Raw genomic sequence first — 19,705 nt, forward strand, 5'->3', positions numbered from 1 at the left:
TTAAGAACTTGCATTGTCTAACATATCGGTCACTCAATACCATATTAATTAACTTCATGATGTTGTTAATTTCCATGTTTCTTCCTGTTGTTGAAGTTGTGTAGTAGCACCTCATTGGAGGGGATGATATTCTGCCAGCTCTGCTTTCAGATCAAGGACGGTCTCCCAATGAAACTGTTGAATTTATCTGGATAATAAGATGCTGGACTTTCCGTATGGTCCATGACCACAATGAAGGAATCATGACTAGTTATGAACTGTACTATTGTAACAATATGAAGAAATGCAATATGGGGGGAGGGTTTGGGGAGAGGTTGGGGGAATCCCAGAGCCTGTGAAACTGTGTCATGAAATGAAATAAAAATATATGAAAACAATAGTTTGATGCCGTATTGAAATAAAAACAACACTCATCAACCAGATATTGTGTGAAAAATATCTTATGCCCATGAATCAAACAAGAAAACTTTGGTTTCAAAGCAACAAGGAAGAGAGGCAGGGATTGGCCTTTAGCAGAGTCATTAAAACATCAGTTAATATGCCTGACTCCCCTACAGGAATACCTGAAATTGGGTCTCACTTCTTCTTCCTGACCCCACTTTGCTGCTGATGAGTACTCTGGGTGGCAACAAGTGCCTGCTCAAGTCATTGAGTGCTTGCCCCACACATGGGAGACCCTGATTACCGTGCTGGCTTCTAGCTTCAGCTTGACCTAGCCCTAGCCATGGTGGGCATTTGGAAAGTAAACCAACAAAGAGGAGTGCTCTTTCTCTCTGCTAACTGCCCCACTATAAACAAATAAGTTAATAAGACAAAAACGGGCTTCCAAGGATAGCATCTTTTTGTTTTACAAAACCCCTTTCTCTGGCAACATTTGATTTTGTGTGCATTTATAGGTGGGACAATGCTTACAATTAGAGTAAGAAATAAGTTTCCCTAAAAATGCTGCTATATATTCTGCTTTTCAACTGTTGTTGTCCATGAAGATCACTTTTCTCCTTACACTTGTATGTTAGAACGAAAATATAATTGTTTTCCCTCAGAGAATTTTTTTAAAGGAAAAGCAGGTGTTTTTGTTTGTTTGTTTGTTTCCTGTAAGGACCAGAGGCAATTCTTTTCCATTTGGCCCATCGGATTCTTCCAACAATTGGCCCCCAACAGTTAGCACTTGGCTCAGTCCAGCCCTGGAGCGCCCAGAAAGGTCAGCCCTCCTAGCACATCATAATTCACGGCAATCTCCAATGGCAATTTCCCATTAACCCCGGTACTTCTTTCCCACAGGTGAGCCTGCAGCACTCCTCAAGATGTCACAGCCTGTAATCAACCTCTGACCCACTTTCCCAGGTTGATTTGGTAAGCTCAGGAGGTCAGATGGCAAGCTGCCCATCACTGCCAGCACGGCAGCAGGTGTTCTTCCCGGCAAAGAGTGGATGGCTACTCAGTGTGGGAAATATGCTAATCCCTGGGGTTGGGATGGCAGCCCCCTCACACTGGAGACAGGACAGATCTATTGTCCTCCTGGGCCTCCAGTGGGAAGATGAAGAGAGGAACTACAATGTAGATCAAAGGGTGGCCAAGCAGGAACTGTGAGCAGAAGCTAAATAGCCCTGGGATTGTTCCGCCAGGGGAAGAGAAGGCTGGAGAGGGGGTCAAGGAGGCCATAATGGTGCAGGAATTATTATGTCCTGAATGTGGCCAGCTGTTCAACATTTTGAGCAAGGAGAAAGGAGCAGGGGAAAATGAAAGTGAATGGCAATGTGAGAAATTTGTTTGACATAAGTAGAAAATGTCAAACAAGTGGGAGCTGCTGAGTACTAAAATTAGTGAGGAGGGAATACAATTCTTAGATGAGGCTTAAAACTGAGCTTTTTCAGTCAAGAGTTTTTAAGCCAACTTATCTCAATGCAAGAGACACATAAAGATTTAAAAAGGGAGGGAGGCCTATTTCACTTAAGCATTTGCAACACACACTTCTAGCCTTCATAAACTGTTCTTTCACAATTAACAGTTTCTCAAAGGATAGTATTAGAAGCTGCTACCCAGGACTTCTGTGACCTTACTTTAATGATTTACTTAGCTGAGACAGGACTTTTCTTTGTGGCTGAGTGATTGACAAGTACCTTGGGTGATGAGCATGGTGATTCCAGTTCTGCAGCTAATCAACTTGGAGACTTCAAACCAGTGCAGAACCTCAATTTCCTTAACTGCCAAACTGGGACAATAGCTATGTTCTAGCTGGCAGGATGGCTTGGAGGAACAAATTATAAAAGGAATGAAAAGCACATGAACCCAAGTATGTAGTAATTAGACTGTTCAGACCCCAGGGCTACTCTCAAATAAAACTATGTGTGGCTCTCTTAGTATTGTTTTAATGAGTTACTCCCACACTAGCCTGAGTGAGAAGAGTAGGATCAGAGGGCAAATGGAAAGAAAGCTCAACAGCATAATCCAAGGTGGCATTGAGGCTGTGCTTTTTTTTTTTCACTGTTGCCTTTCCCACATGTTCAGCTCCAAAACAGGCCATGCTGGGTGGCACAGACTAGCATCAGGCAAACATCTTGTTCTTTAATGAAGCCTCTGAAGTTTTGGATATTTCAATCAGAAATAGTTCCCCATGAAACCCTCTAAATCCTCCAAGAGCCATAGAATTGTATTGCTCTTGGTACTTGTAACAGAAGTTTTAAAAGGAGACAAGTCTGCTTCAGCACGGTAATGAAGAGGGGTTCAGATTGAGGACATACTCAGTCACAGTCAAAGAGAAATACAGCCCTATGCACTGAGAATTCTAAGAATAAAAGTAACGTGGGGAAAAAAGCTCTCTGAACTAAAGCTGAGGGATTTAATCATTAGAAGATTTGCAGGAAAGCTGCTCAGAGCATCCCAAGTTTTGTTGGGTTTATTGTTCTTGGAATTCTGTGCCTCTGCCTCTTAGATATTCTAGGCTGCTGTTATCAGTTACAGAACCCTGAATTGGGTGGCTGTTAGGCAATTCCAGAACATTGCAGGCAAAAGAATCAACTGAGTACATTCCATAAGACTTTCCAAATAAGAAATAAGAGATCTGACAAATGGTGACAAACAATGATACAATTAGTAAGTAGTAGAGGAATTACATTTGAATGACCCCTAAACTCTCTGGTCTCCAAGTAAACAATTCACCCCACTTGACACAACAACACAGAGAGCTTTGGTGGGGGTAAATATCACTTAGCCCAGTGAGTGGATTTTACCATCAGTTCTAAACTTCTGTCCTCAAGAAAAAAAAAAAAAAAAGAGCAGAGTCAGGAGAGCTGATATACCTATCCTACACCTATCAGACAACAATCAGCTGAAGTTCAATGTTTTCTGCCCCATTGGATGAGGCCTACTCTGAGTTTCCCTCAGTCATTGCCACTCCCCACGGTCTCCCTGACAACAAGGCCATCGGTCACTCAGAATGCCTGTAGTCCTACTTACGTTCCCCATCCATTCCACTCAGGTGTATTATTTTCATGAGTTATTTACCTGTTGGACCTTATAAGCACTTCACTGTTGTAGGCTGCTTTTACTTTCCTACTTGTTAAGTCCACCCCTGACTGTGCAATATGCAAACATCATCATGACTCCATGTATTCATGATACACACTTGATATTATATTGATGGTGAGTCTGGCACTGTAACCATATGGGCTAGGGCAAGTGGTTAGCCTACTTGTATTGTAGGCTTGTGTTGCAATTTCTTTTTTTTTTTTTTTTTTTACATTTTACTTGTACTTTATTTTTTTTTATTATTTTTACTTCATTAATTACATTGTATTATGTGACACAGTTACATAGGTACTTGGGTTCTCCCCACCCCTCCCCAAACCCTCCCACCATGGTGGATTCCTCCACCTTGTTGGAGCTTTCAATTGACTGGGATGATACTCTGCTGGCTCTGTCTTCAGACCAGAGAGGGTATACCTAAGAAGCCGTTGAACTTGACTAGACAATAAGATGCTGGACTCTATGTTTGGTATATGCTTGCAAAGGGGGAATCTCAACTGAACTTGAGCTGTGGTTGTGTTGCAATTTCTAAACAAAAGTGATGATCATTTTAATATTTTCCTTAATTTCTGCTAAGAAAAACGTGCTTTCCTCAAGTGTCCCCTATTCGGCTCTCCTAACTTCTCAGGAAGGTATAGTGGCCAACATCTAGTGTTTAAAGTGACATTCTGATAAGACAGATGCCTGTCCACACAGAAATGTGTCCATGAATTTCACAGCAGAACTATACATAAAAGCCAAAAGGAAAAACAACCCAATCTCCAAACTGATAAAATTAAACATTTTGTATCTACACTAGGAAATATTATTTGGCATGTTTTGTTTTAAAAAAAGTTGAAGTATTGACATGCCATAGCATGGAGAGACCCTGAAACATATAGTAAAGTGAAAGCAGGAGACATAAAGTATCATAAATTACATGATTTCATTTATCTAAAGTGCCAGAATAGGTCAATACCATACAGCCAAAAAGCAGGTTAGGGCCAGTAAGGGCTAGGGAAATTAAGTGGAAGTAGGGAATGCCTTCTAGTGGGTATGACTTTTGTATTGTGATGTTGAAAATTGCTAGGATTGACTGAGGTGATGGATACACCATTCTGTGTTTGGATTGGATGCTCTACAGATCATGTTTTAATAGAGCTGTCATGTTAAAAGACAAAATGGAATGAGCAGTTTCAACTTGGAAGAGAGGTATTAATTTTGTGGTCAGCTGCCAGGGCTCAGCAGATTCTGATGTGCTTCCCCATCCATTACTATATCGGAGCTCCACCTCAGCAAGCCAGCAGTTCTCATTCTGTCCACTTCTCAGATGAAAAAATGAAAGCACTCAGAGACTGGCTTCTTTAACCAGTCACTTGCTTACACTGAGACCTGAAACAGATCTGAGTTCCCAGTCACTTGCCTTACTCTGTGTTCACTTATCTCCCAACATTTTCCCCTTCTCAAAGTAAAGGAACTAAACACAGATTTATGTTACCTGTTTCTTGTTATTGCCTGCGACTGTTTAATTATGAGCACAACACCAGTTCTTTTTTTCTAAAACACTCGCCTGAGCCAGGCTGGCTGATTAAAACCATCTTTCTAGAGTCAAATGGGGGTATTTTGTTCTCAAGGTGACACACACCCTATTCTAAAAGCAGTTAGACTCAACTAAACCATTTCTGACTGCTGTCTGTTGGCATTTTCTCACTAACCTAATACCCTCCTTGTACTCAGTTCTGCCTACACCCTTTTTCCACATGAAAGCTAAATGCTTTGTCAAATGTGTCTCTCCCTCCCCTTCCCACCACTGCCTCTGTAAAGCAACAGCCAGGTAGCACTAAACTTGCTTATGATCTCCTAATACCATCACTATGCATGTCTCTAATCATCACCATCAAAGAGTATTTATAAATGAATTCAAATGGACACATTCCTCAACTACACATTCAGAATACAGGCATTTATCTCCAGCCCCAATCACATTAAGAGGTTATGTTAAGGCACGGATTGTGGCAGAGTATGGTAAGGTGGGGAGAGTGGAAACAGATTCCACGCCTTCAATGTAGAGCTGCTAGAGCCTGATGCAAGTGGGCAGCCAGCAGGGAGCGTCTGGGACGCCAGCCATCTATCTGTAAGCCACAGGTGCAGAGGTTGCATTTCCCTACATCGCAACCCATTATCTTCCCAGCCAGCCTCCAAATCTTACCTTGACTGAAACAAGTGCCAAATGTACTGAATGACCTCAGCTGGGTCACTGAGACCACTGCAGCCACTTCCAGCTTCAGTTCTGATCTGACAGCCACAGCACCCTTACTTCCCTCTTTCTGAACAGTGCCAGCGTGCTTCCTCCTGCCTGTCAATATTTAACTACCCTGTCAAGTTGCATTACATCACCTGCACTAAATCCCACCCCAGTGATAGCTAGAAGGGTGTGCCTGCTCTTTTCAGTTCAACCAGGCTAACCTATACGAAGTGTCTTACTTTCATTCACTTCTTTAAATTTAGATTAAATACCTACTGTGTTTTGTATTGGGGATCCAGAAATGAAAGCATCCACTCCCAGGAACTTAATAGAGGAGACAGACAGAATCATGTGGCATACGCTGCGATGCCAGAGTAAAAGGGAACTCCCATTCTAGGATGACTGGGAAAAGACGAAGTCATGGGGCCAGAGAATTCCCCCAGATGGTCCGAGTCAAGAGTGACACCTCCAAATGGCCCAGGTTAGTCTGGGATGAAGACATTGCCTTTAGATTCAGCACCAATCACTCTGTCGTTCTGCAGACCAGCAGGACCATGTGCAGAAACGTCTCATGCAAAGTTCAGGACAACCACTTTTCAATTAATGACAAGTTGGGGCATCAACTACTTCTAGCACCACACATCTGAGCAAAGATGTCTCAGAAAGAAGACTGGCTGTGTCCTATGGAATTCTTGGGATGACAACAACATTTGATTCTTTGGAGATTTGAATGGCAGTGGAATTCCCTGTGACTCATTTTGGGGACTAGATAAAGATTCTCATGACAGAGGAAATTCTGTGGTCGAAGGCATGAATATGGAAGAAACAGGCTTGGCCAAAGGTAAACAAATCTCTCCCCTACCCTTTTCATCTTTCCATGTCTTTTCCAACACAGAATTTCCCAACACATAATGAACTGTTGATGACTCTCTTAAATAATGTAGGCAGACTGGTAGAGCCACTGGGCAGTGGCATGCTGTGATCTTTAACGTCCTCTGTGATCAGAGATCTGAAAGCCACTCACTTCGAGATTTTTTTCCCTTTTTTCAAGATCTGAATTTATCACCAAAGCAGGAGTCTCCACTAGTAGCTGAGCTACCAAAGCTGACTTCAGCTTCAAGCTCCAGAGTACAAAGACTCCCATTTACATGTGAACATTCAAAGGACCCCATCACTGTGGGGGAGCCTCAGAGGCTTCTATGGAAAGTACCGGTGTATTTGAATTGCAAAGCAACCCAGGGATCTCACTGCCTATGAGCTGGGACGCGTTCCAAGCTTCAGAGCTTTCTGCATGGATGCCGCTCTATCAGCCAGTTTTTCCGGCACTTTTCCAGTTGCACATGCATGCCTCCCTGAGTATTTCCAAGCCAATGCTAACAGTCTGTTGCAATATTTTACTACAAGGTATTTAGGATTTTGATCAACACTTACAGACATTGCCACAATTTCAGTGAAAACTGATGACTACATTTAATGCCCACTATTTGGTAGGGGCTCAAGACACTGTAGTCAGACAGGGATGATGAGCAGAGTGTGACCATGGATCCCTCCTCCACATTCTAAGCACATATTTGATTTCAGTCTGTAAGTCCACCTCTAATGTCCAGTCCTAATAAACACTCCTGAAGTGAAGTTTTGCAGTGCTCAAGGGTGCCCTTTTACCAGCCAAGATATTCTCAGAATCTGTTTTGCTTAATAACACATTACACACTTGACATTAGGAATATTACATGTTACTAATAGAACAATCGTTACTACTAATTGCCAAGTGTTCAGGGATTTTTGAAACTAATTAGAACAGATTCATGTCATTTATCTTGGAATGCCATTAGAAGGAATAGTATGATATGACCTATGTTTTTAAAAGGCCTTTCTGGTGAATTTTAGCACATATGAAGCAAATTTTTCATGTACCATCATGAATACCATTACCGTCGACATAATTATCAGCTCATGAAAAATAACCAGACCAATATTTCCTAAATAAGCTACATAGAACTCCAAATCTAAAGGACAGAGGATTTTAAGTGTATCCCAATTATCTGTTGTGTACTCGGCTTTACAAAATAGGAGATCAGTGTTTTTTGTTTCCTTGTATTTTGTTTTTAGTCTTCCAGAGTATATGCAAAGCAAATGTAAGTATCTCAGAGCTAGCTTTACATCTTTAGTTTTAGCAAGGAAGTACAATCATGTGCTTATCAAAGAGCGAAGAGATAAAGAGCTTCAAGCCTCAAGTCACAGAAAGGACTCTGAGAGCATCAATTCATCCTTGTGAGGCAGATCGAAACATGTTCTACACATCTCCTGCAAAAAAAAAAATAATAACCAAGGAGAAGTGATTGCTTAACAAATACATCAAAATATGTGAGTGTCAGGGCAGTCACTTTGAAAGCCTGTCACTTTCCAGGGTCAGAGAACAGTCTTAGTGCTGATCTGGTTCTCTGAGGACTCCTAACAAGTGTAAGTTTCAGGGTTAAAGCCAGGAAGGGCCAGGGTGTCCCAAAGGGTCATCCACCACACTACTAAGTGTGGTAGATCATGTGAAAAGGTCACCTTCAGAACCGACTGTAGAGGAAATCAAAAATTGTGCATCTGTCTATCATTTCTAATTCTTTAAATTATGGTTAATTTTTTTAAAACGAAATTTACTGACACACATGCTTAATACATAATGTGGATTTTCAAAGTGGGCAAAAAGTTTCATGGAAAAAAATGAAATGAATCTATAAAGTATACAGACTGAGTTTTTGATGGGGTACAGAAAATAAAAACATGACAACTTTAAAAAATCAGAATAATCACAAATCATTAGCACTAAATAGTATAACATTCTTAATCATTGGTTTGACACAGATATAAAACAAAGTTAAACAACATCATATTTTCAAACACCCAGAAGGATTGTGTGACTTTGCTATTGCTACTCAAAGTGTGCTCTGTACAACCAGCAATATTGACATCCCCAGGAACTTGTTAGAAACCACAACCCACACTGCTCCAGACTTCCTGGCCCAGAATCTGCATTTCTGTAAAATCCCTGGTGACCCAGAGGCAGTTGACAGCTTGAAAAGCTGTTAAAGAATTTATTTAATCCTGGGGGAAGAGGTAATAAGATCTCTAAAAAGAGAGGTTTGATATAGTTATTAAAATAAAGACATTCTTGTAATTCAAAGCAATTCAAAGAAAATGAAAAACAGTATTGTCATTTGCTTTCTGCGTTTTGTGAATTTTAACTTCACAGTTGTAAAACCCAGAAAGTACCCAAAACTTTAAAGAAGACAAACAATTACATGGCTTGTCCACAAGAAGCCTTGTAGAATGTCAGGATCCACTTCACATGGCACAGCACAGAGTTACAACAAGGATTCCCCTCTACCCACCTGGTAGGTCTCCAACCCCTGTTCCCAATATTTCCGTGGATAGGGATTTAAATTGAGAGTGACTCCTGGGTTTGTGGTTTACAATAAGTGAAGAAAAGAGAAACAGCCACTTTTTGACCCTTGCATCAAGAGTTCTATTATGAATGTGAAGTTTAAGGGAGCTCATGGACCCCCACGCTATAGAGATACAATTGGAAGCTGGACACACCGGTCTGGGGCTAACCAAGTGAAAGTACAGAATGTATTGAGTATCCCATTGTAGAATAATTCAGGAAGGATTCAGCATATGGATTTCATCACAGATTAAGGGGATGAGGGATGGGAATCCTAGGGGGAATATTTCAGGCCTAGACAGCAGGGAAAACTGATGCCCGATGGCGAACCAGAGAAAGAGAGCAAAGAATATATAAGTGATGAGCCAAAAATTACTATAAGTGAGTGTGAAGTCAAAATGTATGTCAACCATACACAGTAAATTAATAAAAGGGTGAGGAAGTTTTTTCTTGTCTGATATACATGTGTATTATCATGAAAAATACAGTAACAGTCTGAAACCAGAATTATAGATGTTTTAGTCACGGAACCAGAAGAGATTTAGTACCATGTTTATTGTTAGTGTGTGTGTTTCATGTCTTACTTCAAGATCATTTTAACAATTAAATCTTGTCTTGATATGAAAGCCAGGCAAAGACACAAGAAAACTAAGTTTTTATCACATACTAGGTCCCAGAATTCAACAACACATCAAAAAGATTATACCTCATGATCAGGTGGGATTTACCATTAGGATGCAAGATTTTTTAACAAATCCAACCAAATCTATGGCTGTATGCAACATTAAAAAAAGGAAAGGTAAAACCAGCATGAGCATTTCAATAGAAATACCTTTTCATGGCAATCCTCTTCAACAAAGTCCTGGAAGTATTCAAAAGAGCAATCAGAAAAGAAAAACAGTCACACAAATTCAGGGTTGTCCTACAGGTTGATGTTTTAAAGATTTGTTTGTTTATTTATTTTAAAGACAAAGTGAAAAAGAGAGAGTGTGAGACAGAGATTTTCCATCTGCTGTTTCCAAACTGCCAGCGCTGAGCCAGGATGAAGAGACAGGAACTCCATTTAGGTCTTCCACAAAGGTGGCAGGGACCCTAGTATTTGAGCCTTCTGCTGCTGCCTTCCTTGGCACCCTAGCAGGAAGCTACATTGGAAGCAGACAAAACTTAAGCCACTGCTCTGATATAGGATGGCAGTGTTGCACGTGGCTGCTTTATCTGCTGGCCCACACACCAACAGATAGCTTGCTAGTACGCATCAAAACTGCCAAGGTCATCAAAAACAAGGAAAGACCAAGATATCGTCAAACAGCAGAAACTTCAGTAGAGGTGCCAACTAAATACAAATGTGGCAGCCTGAATGGACAATGGAGACAGATTTAAAAACAAACAAACAAACAAACAAAAAAATGGTAAAACCAAGAAAACTTGAATGGTATGACATCTTGATAAAAACAGTGTATCTTTAATTGTGCCCAACATACTCAGTAATAGGATGTTGATAATGAAGGAAACTAGAAGAGGGATATAAGAGAACTCTGTATAGTATTTTTTTTAAAAAGATGTATTTATTTGTATTGGAAATGCAGATTTAAGAGATCAGGAGATACAGAAAGAAAGATCTGTTTTCCACTGGTTCACCTCCCAAGCAGCCGTAATGGTTGGAGCTAAACTGATCCTTAAACAGCAGCCAAAAACTTCTTCCAGGTCTCCCATGTGCCTGAAGGGTTCCAAGGCTTTGGGCCATCCTCTACTGATTTTCCAAGCCACAGGCAGGGAGCTGGATGGGAAGTGAATCATCCAGGACACAAACAGGTGTCCATATAGCATCTTGGCATATACAAGGCTTGTGTCTATCTATATGCTATCTTTACATTTTTTCTGTCAACCTAAACTGTTCTAAAATTTTTAAAGAATGAATCTATTAAAAAGGTTAAAAGTGTACAATTTCAGATGGTGAGATAAAGAACAGTGAACACAAAATTGGTGAAATCAACAGATGTCCAGGAGTAAGAGGGTGGCTGAAAGAGGGCAGTGAGCAAAGAGCTCCTTGAAGAATGCGTGCTGAGACTTTCATAATGAGGTAAGCAGAGAACCATGCAAAGAAATCTCAGAGAATACGTTCAAGCGACAAGAACAGCAACAACACAAAACAAAACAAACAGAAGGAGCAAAGAATGAAGTGAAATAACATCTAGTTAATTGAGGAGATGAATAAAATAACTAACTTTCTGGGACTCTGATTGAAGAAGAGAGAAAAAAGCACACAACATGAAAACTAGGAAATGAGACATGAGTGAGCAGAGAAGTACTGTGAAAAATGAGATTATGTGCAGTTCTCTAACACTGCATCAGAAAATGTATGCTTTTCTAAACAATTCACAAATGATAAAATTGTGCATAAAAAGTACCAAACTGAAGTAGATGTAAAAGGTAATAAAATGCTAGAATTCTATGATTTTAAGCTAGGTAAATATGGTCTTAGAGTTGCATTTTATCTTCATTTTAAGAAATGAGTAGTTGTCACATATTTTAATTTGTTCCCCAGAAGAAAAATGAAAATGTTCACAATTCACTTTATTAACTCAGTGGATTTTTATCTCATAATCTGATTCTGGGGAAGGGCTGGTGTTGCAGTAAGACATGCAAAGCTGTTGTATACAGGACCAGCAACCCATAAGGGCCCCAATCCAAGTTCTGTCTGCTCTTTCAAACCAGCTCTGGGAAAGCAGAGAAGGATGGTCCCAGTACTTGAGCCCCTGTTTCCACATAGAACACCCAGATGGAGCTCCTGACTTCACCCAAGCCCTCTGGGGGTAACCCAGCAGATGGACTATCTCTTTCTGTCTCACTCTCACTCTCTGTAACTTGATCTTTCAAACAAACAAATAATTTTTTTTAAAAATCTGATTCAGAAACAGAAAAAATTTTTCATATAAAATTAACATAAATGTTTCAAATAGCATGTCCTGTTAGGCCTTTTTAAAACTTTAAAAAATAAATTTATTTTTATTGGAAAGGCAGATTTTAAAAGAGCAGGAGATACAGAGAAAAATATTTTCTGGTTGCTGGTTAAGTCCTCCAAGTAGCTGCAACGGCAGAAGCTGAGCCAATCTGAAACTAGGTTCCAAGAACCAGGGAGTTTCTTCTGGGTTTCTCATGTGGGTGCAGGATCCCAAGGCTTTGTTTGGGGTTCTTGACTGCTTTCCCAGGCCATAAGCAGGGAGCTGGATGGGAAATGGAACAGCTGGGACATGAACCGTTGCACATATGATATCCTGGTGTGTGCAAGGTGAGGATTTAGCCACTGGGCCATCCTGCTGGGCCCCCTATTTAATGAAATCAAAATCTACCATAATTGAGTATAGTGTATTTTACTTATATAAAATTAATTAGTGTTTTAAAAATCTGACATTTTAAGTTATTAAATTAACAATATGTTAAGGCAATTGAAAATAAGATAAAAACATAAAACATTGTCATGATATGTATGCCATATGTAAAATACTGAAACATCCTGAATTCTGATATGTCTAGGTAAAAACTTTACCAATAGAGTTCATTGAAGAGCTATTTGATGAAAATGTTAAAAAAATGACAAGTGATGAAGTGGCAAAAATACATATTGGATTACAGATAATATTGTAAAACTAATGATTATTCCTTAAGTGATATGTAGGTGATATAATTCTAATAAAATGTATAATGAAATTGCATTAAAATAAAAATTACTTTAAAGTTCATAAGGGAGAGAGAATATGCAAGAATACTGAAAATCGTTCAGGGAAGTTTTATAAGATAATCAAAATATGCTTTGACACACAATCAGCAAGGGTGAGTAAGTAAGTTAAGATGGCATGTAAGATGCCCCACCTTAGTGGGAATGCTGGGTTCGGCACCTGCCTCTGGCTCTGCACTGCAGCTTCCTGCTACTGCAGACACCAGGGTGGGGCAGCAATGTGGCTCAAGTGACTCAGACCCTCACACTGTCATGTGGGAGATCTAAACTGAGCTCCACGTTCAGAGGTTCTGGCCTCAGTCCTCATGCATGGCAAGCGTCTGAGGAATGAACTAGTGATAGGAATCGTCTATCTACCTCCCTATGCAGCCCTCAGACTACAAAATAAACAAATCTTTAAAAAATGCTCTAATTCTCCTCCTTACCACGTGCTCCACTCTGGAGTGCCCCCCTGCTCCGCACACATGACCTCCTGCTAAGAGGTTGTCAGGATCGCACCAGATTCCCCCCTCATGCATTGGTATAGTAGTTTTACTGTTGTTTAGTGCCGCTTTGAGTCTGCTGTCTATGAATTACCAGATTTGATCTTGATAGGCTATATTGTACTTTTTTCTCACTCTCACCACAAACTATTAATACGAGCAACAAGGACTATATCCCAACTGCCCTCGGAGGCCACAGGGAATTGGATGCCCTCGGACGCCGACTACTCTGAGGTCACCCACTCCCAACTGGAGCTTCCGCTGGGGATGGAAGAAGTCCAAACACTACCGCGCAGAAACCAACCTCATCGGAAACACAACCAGAAGCCCTGAGCGGTCCGCAGAAACAGAAGAACAATAAATGTCCTTCAGGACCAGGGAGGAGAGCTTTCTCTGGTCCGAGCCTGGCTCCACCTCTGGACCCCCGCCCTCCCTCACAATGACCATCGGGATCGCTTCGAAAACCCCTCACAGCAAACAAACAATCATACAAACTAAAAAAAAAAAAAAAAAAAAAACCTAAAATAAATAGACAAACAACAGAAAGTAGAGCTTGAAATCTGACAGGAAAGAGCTGGCGTGGATTGGCTCATGCCTCGCTGGGTGGGACACAAAGATTAGTTACTCCTCACCATGGTGTTGAGGATTTTCCTGAACACCCCCTCCCCCAAAAAATGTTCTGTACCTTAAATGTCAACAAATATCTTGTTAGAGTTACAAGCCAGTCTAGATTATCCTAAAATCTGCCAAGATCAGCAAAATTATACTTCAACACAACAAATGGCTAAATACTAAAATGAAATAGACACGAGACAGCTAAATGGTACCTTATAGCCATTTTAAGGTATATAGCAGCCGGTCCTGTATATAAACTAAAATTGAAATGTCAATGAGCTAATCATAGGTTGTGGTTAGGACTTGCTTTTTTTTTTTTTTTTTTAACATAGTGGTTACTCAAAACCATGTCAATTCCATAATATTGCAAATTGCTGTTGATGTTATATTGGGACTCTTAATTGACTGTGATGATATTCTACCAGCTCTAACTTTGGACCAGAAATGGTCTCCCCAAGAAACTGTTCAACCCATCTGGACAATAAGTAGCTGGACTCTATGCTTGGTATATGTTTGCAAGGAAAGAATCTTGATTGAGTTTGAACTGTAATACTGCATCAAGGTTGAGGAATCCACCAGGGGGAGGGGAGGGGGAAGGGTGGGGGAATTCCCAGAGCCTATGAAACTGTCACATAATGCAAAATAATTAATAAAAAAAGAAAAAAAAAGAATGACTATAAACATATAGGTAATCATATATATACATATAGTCATATAGAGTACATGCATAACAGACACTATCATGTCAAGAAGTGAAGATATAATGTAGCATGCATTTTCAATCATTCCAGATCAAAGATGAACTTGTGTTGAAACTGTTAAATATATCTTAATAATAGGAAAAAAAATGCTCTAATTCAAGCAGCAAGCTCACTGGTGCTGGCACAAGCACCAGAAAAGTAGAGGCACTTCATGGAAAGTTTACAAATTGGTCCATCATCATAGTTACATGCTGAATCCCAATACTGTCAGTAAAATAAAATGTTGACAAAAATAATATTCATAGGAGTAAGAAAATTACATGTGAGTAAATCATATTATCCACCAAGTTACATGAGGAATTGGTATGCAAGTGGAAGGAGGGTCTGCTGGAACTCTATTCAAGATAACTTACCAAAAGGAACTTTTGAGAGATTTAAGTTATCAGAATTTTTAAGGCCCTGAAAAATAAGAACTCTGGGAGACAATATTAAATTGTATAAACTAAAACTAAAAGATTCATCTAACTAAGATACCATAGGGAAAAACAGATTCAATTTACATGAAACTGAAAATACTTTCAAACTAAAGAAACTATAAATTAAGCCATAAAAAGAAACCCAAAATGTCTCACTCATGTAATAAATAGACATGGTGTCCCAAATACAAAGATAGTTCTCTCAAGTTAAATAGGAAAAAAAAAAATACTCCAACAGAAAAAATGGCCAAAAGAAAAAAAAAAAAAAAAAACCAAAGCAAATACACAGTTCAATAACAGACCACATCTAGCCAAGTTATGCTTGAAAATATGTTTATCATAGTCAGTGAAACAGAAATCAAACACTTTATCTATTGATTCAATAAAATTAGAAATGTCCATAACACCCAATGATATGAAAAATTTGGGGAACTAGGCTATATTGCACACTTTTGAAGAAGAAATAAATTATTATTATACATTTTTTAAAAACCATTTGGCAATAGCTGTGAAGGTTTTAAATATACATATAATTCACTCAGTACTCACTTCAAGGGATCTAGTCTATAAATATAAATAAAGGACCACATAGGATTTGTTAAAAGTGTGCTTTTCAGAACAGGATGTTAAGACAATACTTGAGACGCAAATAGTTCATCATGATACTATTATGAAGGGAAATGATAATGCTAATAAAGAAGTAATGAAAAGTGCCAACTTCTTTTATCACCAAAACAGGAAAACAATAATAACTGCTGCATTGGATTGTAGAGAAAAATCAATACCATTTATATAAGAATAAAAGTTCAAGAATCTGAGAATGGTTAATGATTCTTCATGTTGTAAAAATGCCCACAGAATGTGGCTTGTGCCATGGTATAGTAGGCTAAACTTCCACTTGCATTGCCAACTTCCCATATGGATACTGATTCATGCCCTGGCTGCTCCACTTTTGATCCAGACTGGGAAAGCAGTAGGATGGCTCAAGTTCATGGGCTCCTGAACCTAGGTGGGAGACTAGAAGAAGGCTCTTGGCTCTGGCCATCTGACCTGCTTAACTCCGACCACTGCAGGTATTGGGGCAGTGAACTAACAGATAGATTGCTTTCTGTCTCTCTTTTTCTCTTTAATTTTCCTTTTCAAATAAATAAAAATAAATCTTTAAATGCCCACAGAAAAGAAATTTCTGTTTAGAAGACATAATACATTTCGCTTTAAAATAGGCACAGGCGCAAAACACACAGATCAGATGAATACTCAGGTCACGAAAGCAATCATTATGTCATCTAAACCTTTGCAAATTAGTTTCAAAGCAAATTTTCCTTTAGTTTCTTATGCTGTCTTCTATCATAGCAAGAGCACATTAAACTTTGAAGATAGAACATCACAGAGTTTACTATAGAACTATGAAACTAATACTATCATATTATCTGTGGCATGCAACAACTGTAGCATCATTATAGTTTCATGAGATATACAATAAAAATTCTCATTAATTATTCATGCTGTCTCCAGCACAAAAGATTACAAAAAATACATGAAAAAATCAGAAATACTGTTACTCTAACCATTTCATTCTATTAAAAAAAAAAGAAAAAAGGCCTCAACTGAATTTAAACAGGACTTCAGGTTTCCTAATGGCACAGATCACTGGGGAGCTGTGCCAGCTGCTCCAGTCCTCCATGATGCCTCAATGTTCTGTTGCTTAGGGTGGCTATTATGCCGCACATCTGTGCAACATCAGATTAACCATCCTACACAGTGACTCAGCTCCACACACAAATACTAGCTTTTTAAGGGATGACTTGAAACAATCAAACTGCCCCTTCTCCATGCCCCCCCCCCCAAGATACCTGGCCATGAAAGTAACATGCTAATTTTGTTAATATCTAACGCCTCTGTGAGACTATAAGCTCCATGAGCCCAGTAAATGGTAATTATCGATCCTTCAGTATGGTCTCAGAACCTGGCACAGTATCTGCCACACAGTAGGTCATTAATACACATGAATATTGAATGGATTACATGGCAAGACGTTCTACTTGACACACCTGCATAATATTTCATACAATGGGGATGTCATCATTTATTTATCCATTTAGCACTACTGTTTTCAAGTTGTTTCTTCTATTGTAAGTTTCAGGGTAGGTGCAGTGGTTAACTCACTGCTTGGTTACATGCGCATCTCTTATTGGAGTTGAGTAGGTCCAGGTTGAGGCTCTGTTCCTGATTTTAGTTTCCTGCCAAGGAGCCAGCAGGTGATGACTCCAGTAATTGAGTCCCTGTCACTTACAAGGGAGATCCACATTGAGTTCTGGATTCTAAGTTTTGGACCTGCCCAGCTACAGAGTGGAACTATGTGAGGGAATGAACCAACAGACAGAAGTAAGGGTCCTTCTTACTTTCAGTACCTTATCTTCTCAGCCAATTAGATTACTTTAAGTCTGAGTATCTCTGAGAACATTAAGATCTTTAAACACTGGAATCTAGCTGATACTTTCACTGGCCAAGCATCTCTTTTTTAAGTGGATTTACTGTAGACCAAGAGTCTTTCAGGCAGATTATTTACATGCACATTGAGTATCTTTAGAGGCATTCATTCACACTAGAAGAATTAGTGAGTTATTTGCAGAACAGGCAAGTTTTATGGGCCAATAAATAATGGACTAAATAAGTGACAGTCAGGAACCAACCTACACAGAGAAACCCTATACCCACAGAAGTTTTCAGTGGTAATGAAATTGAAAGCTGTCACCAAATCCTGTTATCTGTCTGGATGGAAAAGTGCTCAACAAAACACTAAGAGTCCAGAAAATAGAGAATTGAATTAAGGCCAACAAAACCTTTTGAGTGAACAGCAGATTTAAGACAATAACAGTGTGATAAAAACAAAACTTGCCCAGAAACTCAAGTCCTAATAAAATCGCCCTGCAAATGTTTTAGGGATAGAAACCTATCTAACTTCTTTAGATTGCTAGGGCTCAAGGCTTCTTGATTTTGAGAGTACATACATTTAGGATGCTTGGGCAGGCTGTACCACTCAGCAAGGAGTCCAAGGTAGAAGCTGCCTGTGTGGCTCAGCAATGAGTGCAATTGTGCAATTATTTATCTATGACTTCTCTCACTGCTGTAGGTACTCACTGCTTAAACACTTGGAGTAAAAGAAAAGATTCCAAGAATATCTATAAAAATATTTTAGTTTAAGAGGTCAAAAATTTTCACAGATAACCCGAGATACAGTTGAATGTTTACCTTTTGCTTTCTTTCTGTTTGGTTGGGCAGTGCTTGATAAGAAGAGAAAGGTTACTTATCTTAAAAATGTCCCTTTTCAAGAATCACTAAAACAGAGAGCTTAATGTCAACTACTGATAAACCAATAACCACATTCTGTAAATAGTTTCAAGGGAGTTTTCTTTTTGTATCTCACTGAAATTATAGTCTAACAGGGAAATGGAAATAAAGCCTGAGGGTAAAACCATGCACTGTCTGGGGCCCAATTACAGTTCTGCGTTGATTAGCTACCAGGAATGGGATGTGTACGTCAATTCCATATTCTTCTATTTCCTTATCTGTGAAACTAATTAATAATGATCATAGCTATGTTACACTTCTGTGAAAATGAAGTGTTAGTATGTGAAATTAGTTAAAACATGGTTTAGAGTGCCATGTAAGAAAATATTTGAAACACATTATGTAAAATTGAATTAAAGCATTATTTTGGTTGTAAAAATTTTAAAATCCATGCATAATTTTTTCATAATATACATTTCCCATATACTCTGAAGATGGCTTATATGCATGGATTTAAAAAAATTCGCATCAAAATAAACATTTTCTACACACACACACACACACACACACATGCACACAGACCTTTCACGTGCTGGTATACTCCTCAAAAGCCTGCAACAGCTAGGAGTAGATCAGGTCAAATCCAGGAGCCTGCAGCTCCGTTTATGTCTTCCATGTGGGTGGCAGAGGCCCAGGCAGTTGAGTCATCAGCTGTTCCCTCCCAGGACACATTATCAAGAAGTCAGATGTGAAGTGGAATACCCAGGTGGCACTCTGACAGGGGCAGCGGTGTCTCAAGCAGTTTCACTCATTTTGCCATAATGTATGTCCATAAATTCATCATTTTAATTACTTTTTAATTCATTTTTGAAGTATTCTTATATGTTCTATTCTGAGATTACAAACATTCTAAGACTCCAGGTTCTATAACCTTGTTGCCTTGTACCCAGCACCACTCCAGCACATAGCAGGTGAGTAGTGAACAGTTTGCTACACAGAAATTTCTACAAGGATATCTGGAAAAGGAAGCATCTTCTTGTATCTGTAATGAATGGCTGAACACAGGACTGACGGACAACTTTCAAAAGCAGTTCCATGGCACAGAGTACACACAACCTGTATATATCATTAGGATGAATAATGAGAGAGTGATGAATGATATTAGATAAAAGCCAGGAGGACTGGAGAAGACACGTAAGAGTCTTAACACAAATCCAAATGA

The 19,705-nt window shown here is 39.3% G+C and overlaps 1 protein-coding gene across 3 annotated transcripts in view; it reads right to left on the reverse strand.

Annotated features, from left to right (window-relative positions):
* Nucleotides 1-19,705, reverse strand: part of NCKAP5 (NCK associated protein 5) — an 845,136-nt gene that overhangs the window by 735,593 nt on the left and 89,838 nt on the right. Inside the window, exon 1 of one of the 3 annotated variants that reach the window (XM_058664410.1) lies at nucleotides 5,714-5,831. The exons of the other annotated variants lie outside the window; for them this stretch is intronic. The gene's annotated coding sequence lies outside the window, so the exon portion shown is untranslated. Of the gene's footprint in view, nucleotides 1-5,713; nucleotides 5,832-19,705 lie in introns of those variants that run through there. 3 annotated transcript variants of the gene reach the window in all.

Source organism: Ochotona princeps, chromosome 5 (genome assembly GCF_030435755.1).
Source record: "Ochotona princeps isolate mOchPri1 chromosome 5, mOchPri1.hap1, whole genome shotgun sequence".
In the NCBI taxonomy this organism is placed as follows: Eukaryota; Metazoa; Chordata; class Mammalia; order Lagomorpha; family Ochotonidae; genus Ochotona; species Ochotona princeps.